We start from the raw sequence: 7005 nt of genomic DNA, 5'->3' as shown, positions 1-7005 counted from the left end.
AGGCACCATTCTGCACCCAAGAGCACCGGTTTAAACCCAGGGGATTAGCTAAGGACTGTATTTTGGAGGCCTGCTGTGAGCATCATGCTAGTGCCTTTTGAGGGTTTGGAAGGAATTCATCCCTCAATGCCAAACTCGCATGGACAGGGAGGATTTTTTTAAACATCTTCCTCAGCAGCTCAGGGACCCAGTGAGCAGATTATGTCAATGTGTTCATGTTGGGGCAGCTTGGCAGGTGTCCAGTGCAGATACTCATTTAGTGGGGGGTCTGGTGCCCTAATGAACCAGGAGTGGAAGCTGAATTGGGGGGCATATCTCCTAAAGAAGATGGGGAACACACTCGTAATTAGGGTTGCCAACTTTCTACTTGCACAAAAATGAACACCCTTGCCCCGGCCCCTGCCCTGCCCCTCCTCTGAGGCCCCACCAATGCCCCACCCCTTCTGAGGTCCCACCCTCGCTGACTCAATCCCCCCTCCCTCTGTTGCTCACTCTTCCCACTCTCACTCACTCATTTTCACCAGGCTGGCTCAAGGAGTTGGGGGGTTGGAGCTGAGGGGTTCAGAGTATGGGAGGGGGTTCTGGGCTGAGACAGGGGGTTGGGGTGTGGGACAGGGTACAGGCTCTGGGCTGGGGGTGCAGGTTACAGGGTGGGGCCAGAAATGAGGGGTTCAGGGTGTGGGAGGGGGCTGTGGAAGGTGGTTGGGGGGGGAGAGGGAGTGAGGGCTCCGGCTGGGGGTGCAGGCAGGTGCGCCAGGCTGGGATCAAGGGGTTCAGAGGGCAGGAGGAGGCTCCAGGCTCTGGTAGGGGTGCAGGGGGGGGTGCAGGCTCTGGGGTGGGGCCAGGAATGAGGGGTTTCGGATGCACGAGGGAGCTCTGGGTTTGTGGCAAGGCTCAGGGCTGTGGCAGGGGCTTACCTCAGGCAGCTCTTGGTCAGCAGTGCAGCAGGGCTAAGGCAGGCTCCCTGTGTCTCCTGGCTCTGTGCTGCGCCCCAGAAGCAGCCGGCAGGTATGACTTGTAGGCGGGAGCGTGGGGACAGGAGGCTCTGTGTGCTGCTCTCGCCCACAGGCACTGCCCCGCCAGCTCCCATTGGAGGAGCCAGTGCATGTGCCCCCTCCCCGCCTAGGAGCAGAACCTGCTGGCTGCTTCCGGGGTGCAGTGTGGTGCCAGGACAGGTAGGGAATAGCCTGCCTTAGCCTCGCTGCACCACCGACTGGACTTTTAATGTCCCGGTCAGCAGTGCTGACTGGAGCTGCCAGGGTCCCTTTTCGACTGGGTGTTACGATCAAAAACTGAACACCTGGCAACCCTACTCATAATGTCCAGCACAATGAGGCCATTCCTTTTTTCCCCCCACACTCAGTCCTCAAAAGAAGGGGAGAATGGTAAATCACAGAAGCAGTGCTAGGGCCAGATTAAATGTGTGGAGTGGGGTGGCCCTATCATCATGAACGCTAACGATGTTGAATCTCCTCTCCCCACCCCATTGCAAATGGCTTCTGAGTGGTACAAATGTTTCCTTAGTATGCAAAGACTTCAACAGTGGTCATCTTTGATTCCTTGACATTTACACATATAAGAGACTCATTACCTTAAATGAATCCTTTCCCTGGAAAGTTCAAGATCAAGCTTATAGAGGCTCTGGTGAAAGGAAACAGGAAAGGTTATGATGACATGATGTTACTGGCAATAGAAGATTTTGTTAAGATACATAATTGTGGTTGTCAGTCATAGTAATTACATATGATTACATTCAATGTCATGAGTTAGAATGCCAGTAGATTAGCATGTTGAGCATCCTGAACTATTCTCCACGAGATTGAAGCCAGAGGTTGAGATTCAGATATGAGAGAGAAGGAATGTTTTCCATAGCTTTGCAGTCCTCCTTTCCCAACTTCACAGGAGCCGCACCCTCCATCCCCAAAAATCACAGACATTATCCTGTTTCAGTGACTGAAAGAAGCAGTGCAGGCTGGTGAAACTGAAGGAAAGGACAATGTATGGAACAGATGTATGGCTGAGACACTCAGAAAATGAAACATAGGAACAAATCAAGAAAACCGGAGGTAGAAAGGCTACAAACAAAGTTACAAATTATGAGCATGCTTACAACTGATATGTTGGACAAGGGCAGAAATACCAGTGATCTGCTGTTGCCAACAAGAGTTATTCTATCTATTAACTTTTAAACTAAGTGCTGTATCAAATGCTTACTAGTAGAAATTTTTGTAGATGGTTTTCTTCTTTTGATCTGAAAGAAGCCATAGATTAGGTTTTGGAGAGGAGACCAGATTGTATTTTTGTCCAAAATCTTCATCTGCTGGACTAATTTGACCCCCCTTTCTAGAATGGAACTAGTTCTGCTGATGGGCCATGTAGGTGAATTGTTGGCAACTCTTTACTGGGTACTTTTATTGACAACATAAAAAGGGATACATAGGCTAGCTGTGACTCCCTATCATATGCCCACATGCCATTATCCAAAACCCATTAAAACCAGTGGAAAGACACTGACTTATGGGTTTTTGGATCATACACATGAATGTCTGAAATTTACTTTTCATCTTCTCAGCCTGAGGACCCATATGAAGTCTTTGGTCTTAAGGGTAACCTTGGGCTGAAGGTGTGTTTGGAGAGTTCTTTGTATCTTTAAAGTAGACATTTCTATTGAAGCTCAGTGTAGCTTGAAAAGCTTATTTCTCTCAAAACAGAAGTTGGTCCAGTGAAAGATATTACCTCACCCACCTTGTCTCTCTAATTTCAATTGAGAACATTTACATTACATTTTTAAACCTTCCAGTGCCAGAGTTTCAGAAAAGAAGGGCTGTTCTTCAGAAGCGCGCTGCACATCTTACAAGAGCAGGCACTACTCACATTATTTTCTACTGAGTTAGAAATATCATGGGAACAGGTAGGTGTTAACCTGAGTACTTCCATTTCTGTTTCCATTAAAGAACAGCAGCACATAAAAATGTGAAGGAGTTGAGGGAAGACACCCAGGTGAATTTGAAGCTGAATCAGTTAGGTTTGAGTCCTGGGCAAAGGCTCTAATCAAGCTGTATATTTTCCTAATTAGTGTACCCATCCTTAATGATCTTGAGATAACAGGGCTATTCAATAATACAGGACTCTCTTGTATCGAGACTAGTACCTCACATTTTTCCATCAGCCACTAAAATACTTATTGCTATTGTTGTCCTTGATAGTTTATCCCATATATTAAATTATGCCAAGTTTAATAAAATTAGCTCAAGTACATTTATTTAAGTGGCCAGTCCTCCCTTCAGCTCAAGGGCTATGAACTTAAGCTGATGTCAAATGTAAGAACAAATATGTTTTGCATCCCTATCTTGTCACTTCTACCTTCAGACTATTAAGCACAACACCTTTCAGATTCTCCTCTTTTCCAAAGAGCACATTCCTGAGAGGTGGACAGCAATGCAGGAGCCTGTTGTAGCAGTAAAATCCTGGTCATGCTCTTGGATTTTCTGTCATTGAGAAATAAGCACCCACAGAAGTTTAAGGAATCGGGGAATTCTGTTTGAATACAGGGACTATTCAACTGGAAAACAAGGGTTTTGTGAGACAGTGTAGCTTTGTGGATAGAGCACTAGACTGGGACTCTGGAGCCCTGGGTTCTAGGTCTGTCTCTACCACTGGCCTGCTGGGTGACCTTGCGCAAATCACTTCACCTCTTTGCATATCAATTTCCCCATCTGCAAAGTGGGGAATAATGACACTGACCACCTTTGTAAAGCACTTCGAGTTCTCCTGATGAAAAGTACGATATATAAATGCTAGGTATTATATCTATCTTTGTATGAAGGAAGTTCTAAGTGGCAATCAGCAGCTGGTATGAGATTTTATACTTCCTACCAACCTTGTGCGAACTGCAAATGTCAAACTTAAAATCCTGGCATGCTTAAAAGCAGCGTACTTTTTTATTGTTTGTTGTAATCATAGAATCATAGAATATCAGGGTTGGAAGGGACCTCAGGAGGTCATCTAGTCCAACCCCCTGCTCAAAGCAGGACCAATCCCCAATTAAATCATCCCAGCCAGGGCTTTGTCAAGCCTGACCTTAAAAACTTCTAAGGAAGGAGATTCTACCACCTCCCTAGGTAACACATTCCAGTGTTTCACCACCCTCCTAGTGAAAAAGTTTTTCCTAATATCCAACCGAAATCTCCCCAACTGCAACTTGAGACCATTACTCCTTGTCCTGTCATCTTCTACCACTGAGAATAGTCTAGAACCATCCTCTTTGGAACCACCTCTCAGGTAGTTGAAAGCAGCTATCAAATCCCCCCTCATTCTTCTCTTCTGCAGACTAAACAATCCCAGTTCCCTCAGCCTCTCCTCATAAGTCATGTGTTCCAGACCCCTAATCATTTTTGTTGGCCTTCGCTGGACTCTCTCCAATTTATCCACATCCTTCTTGTAGTGTGGGGCCCAAAACTGGACACAGTACTCCAGATGAGGCCTCACCAATGTCGAATAGAGGGGAACGATCACGTCCCTCGATCTGCTCGCTATGCCCCTACTTATACATCCCAAAATGCCGTTGGCCTTCTTGGCAACAAGGGCACACTGCTGACTCATATCCAGCTTCTCGTCCACTGTAACCCCTAGGTCCTTTTCCGCAGAACTGCTGCCTAGCCATTCGGTCCCTAGTCTGTAGCTGTGCATTGGGTTCTTCCGTCCTAAGTGCAGGACCCTGCACTTATCCTTATTGAACCTCATCAGGTTTCTTTTGGCCCAATCCTCCAATTTGTCCAGGTCCCTCTGTATCCTATCTCTGTCCTCCAACGTATCTACCACTCCTCCCAGTTTAGTATCATCCGCAAATTTGCTAAGAGTGCAATCCACACCATCCTCCAGATCATTTATGAAGATATTGAACAAAACCGGCCCCAGGACCGACCCCTGGGGCACTCCACTTGACACCGGCTGCCAACTAGACATGGAGCCATTGATCACTACCCGTTGAGCCCGACAATCTAGCCAACTTTCTTCCCACCTTATAGTCCATTCATCCAGCCCATACTTCTTTAACTTGCTGACAAGAATACTGTGGGAGACAGTGTCAAAAGGTTTGCTAAAGTCAAGAAACAATACATCCACTGCTTTCCCTTCATCCACAGAATCAGTAATCTCATCATAGAAGGCGATTAGATTAGTCAGGCATGACCTTCCCTTGGTGAATCCATGCTGACTGTTCCTGATCACTTTCTTCTCCTTAAGTGCTTCAGGATTGATTCCTTGAGGACCTGCTCCATGATTTTTCCGGGGACTGAGGTGAGGCTGACCGGCCTGTAGTTCCCAGGATCCTCCTTCTTCCCTTTTTTAAAGATTGGCACTACATTAGCCTTTTTCCAGACATCTGGGACTTCCCCCGTTCGCCACGAGTTTTCAAAGATAATGGCCAATGGCTCTGCAATCACATCCGCCAATTCCTTTAGCACTCTCGGATGCAACTCGTCCGGCCCCATGGACTTGTGCACGTCCAACTTTTCTAAATAGTCCCTAACCACCTCTTTCTCCACAGAGGGCTGGCCATCTACTCCCCATGTTGCGATGCCCAGCGCAGCAGTCTGGGAGCTGTCCTTGTTAGTGAAGACAGAGGCAAAAAAAGCATTGAGCACATTAGCTTTTTCCACATCCTCTGTCACTAGGTTGCCTCCCTCATTCAGTAAGGGGCCCACACTTTCCTTGGCTTTCTTCTTGTTGCCAACATACCTGAAGAAACCCTTCTTGTTGCTCTTGACATCTCTTGCTAGCTGCAGCTCCAGGTGCGATTTGGCCCTCCTGATTTCATTCCTACATGCCCGAGCAATATTTTTATACTCTTCCCTGGTCATATGTCCAACCTTCCACTTCTTGTAAGCTTCTTTTTTATGTTTAAGATCCGCTAGGATTTCACCATTAAGCCAAGCTGGTCGCCTGCCATATTTACTATTCTTTCGACTCATCGGGATGGTTTGTCCCTGTAACCTCAACAGGGATTCCTTGAAATACAGCCAGCTCTCCTGGACTCCTTTCCCCTTCATGTTAGTCCCCCAGGGGATCTTACCCATCTGCTCCCTGAGGGAGTCAAAGTCTGCTTTCCTGAAGTCCAGGGTCCGTATCCTGCTGTTTACCTTTCTTCCCTGTGTCAGGATCCTGAACTCGACCATCTCATGGTCACTGCCTCCCAGATTCCCATCCACTTTTGCTTTCCCCACTAATTCTTCCCTGTTTGTGAGCAGGAGGTCAAGAAAAGCTCCCCCCCCTAGTTGGCTCGTCTAGCACTTGCACCAGGAAATTGTCCCCTACGCTTTCCAAAAACTTCCTGGATTGTCTATGCACCGCTGTATTGCTCTCCCAGCAAATATCAGGAAAATTAAAGTCACCCATGAGAACCAGGGCGTGCGATCTAGTAACTTCTGCGAGTTGCCAGAAGAAAGCCTCATCCCCCTGATCCGGTGGTCTATAGCAGACTCCCACCACTACATCACTCTTATTACTCACACTTCTGAACTTAATCCAGAGACACTCAGGTTTTTCTGCAGTTTCGTACCAGAGCTCTGAGCAGTCATACTGCTCCCTTACATACAGTGCTACTCCCCCACCTTTTCTGCCCTGCCTGTCCTTCCTGAACAGTTTATAACCATCCATGACAGTACTCCAGTCATGTGAGTTATCCCACCAAGTCTCTGTTATTCCAATCACGTCATAATTCCCTGACATCACCAGGACCTCCAGTTCTCCCTGCTTGTTTCCAAGGCTTTGTGCATTCGTATATAAGCACTTGAGGGAACCTGCTGATCGCCCCTCATTCTCAGTATGAGGCAGGAGCCCTCCCCTCACAGACGTTCCTGCCTGTCCTTCCTCCCGGTATCCTGTTTTCCCACTTACCTCAGGGCTTTGGTCTCCTTCCCCCGGTGAACCTAGTTTAAAGCCCTCCTTACTAGGTTAGCCAGCCTGCTCGCAAAGATGCTCTTCCCTCTCTTCGTAAGATGGAGC

The sequence above is a fragment of the Natator depressus genome, chromosome 13, assembly GCF_965152275.1.
Source record: "Natator depressus isolate rNatDep1 chromosome 13, rNatDep2.hap1, whole genome shotgun sequence".
In the NCBI taxonomy this organism is placed as follows: Eukaryota; Metazoa; Chordata; order Testudines; family Cheloniidae; genus Natator; species Natator depressus.
The sequence above is the reverse complement of the archived record's forward strand: the minus strand, read 5'-3'. Positions refer to the sequence as shown.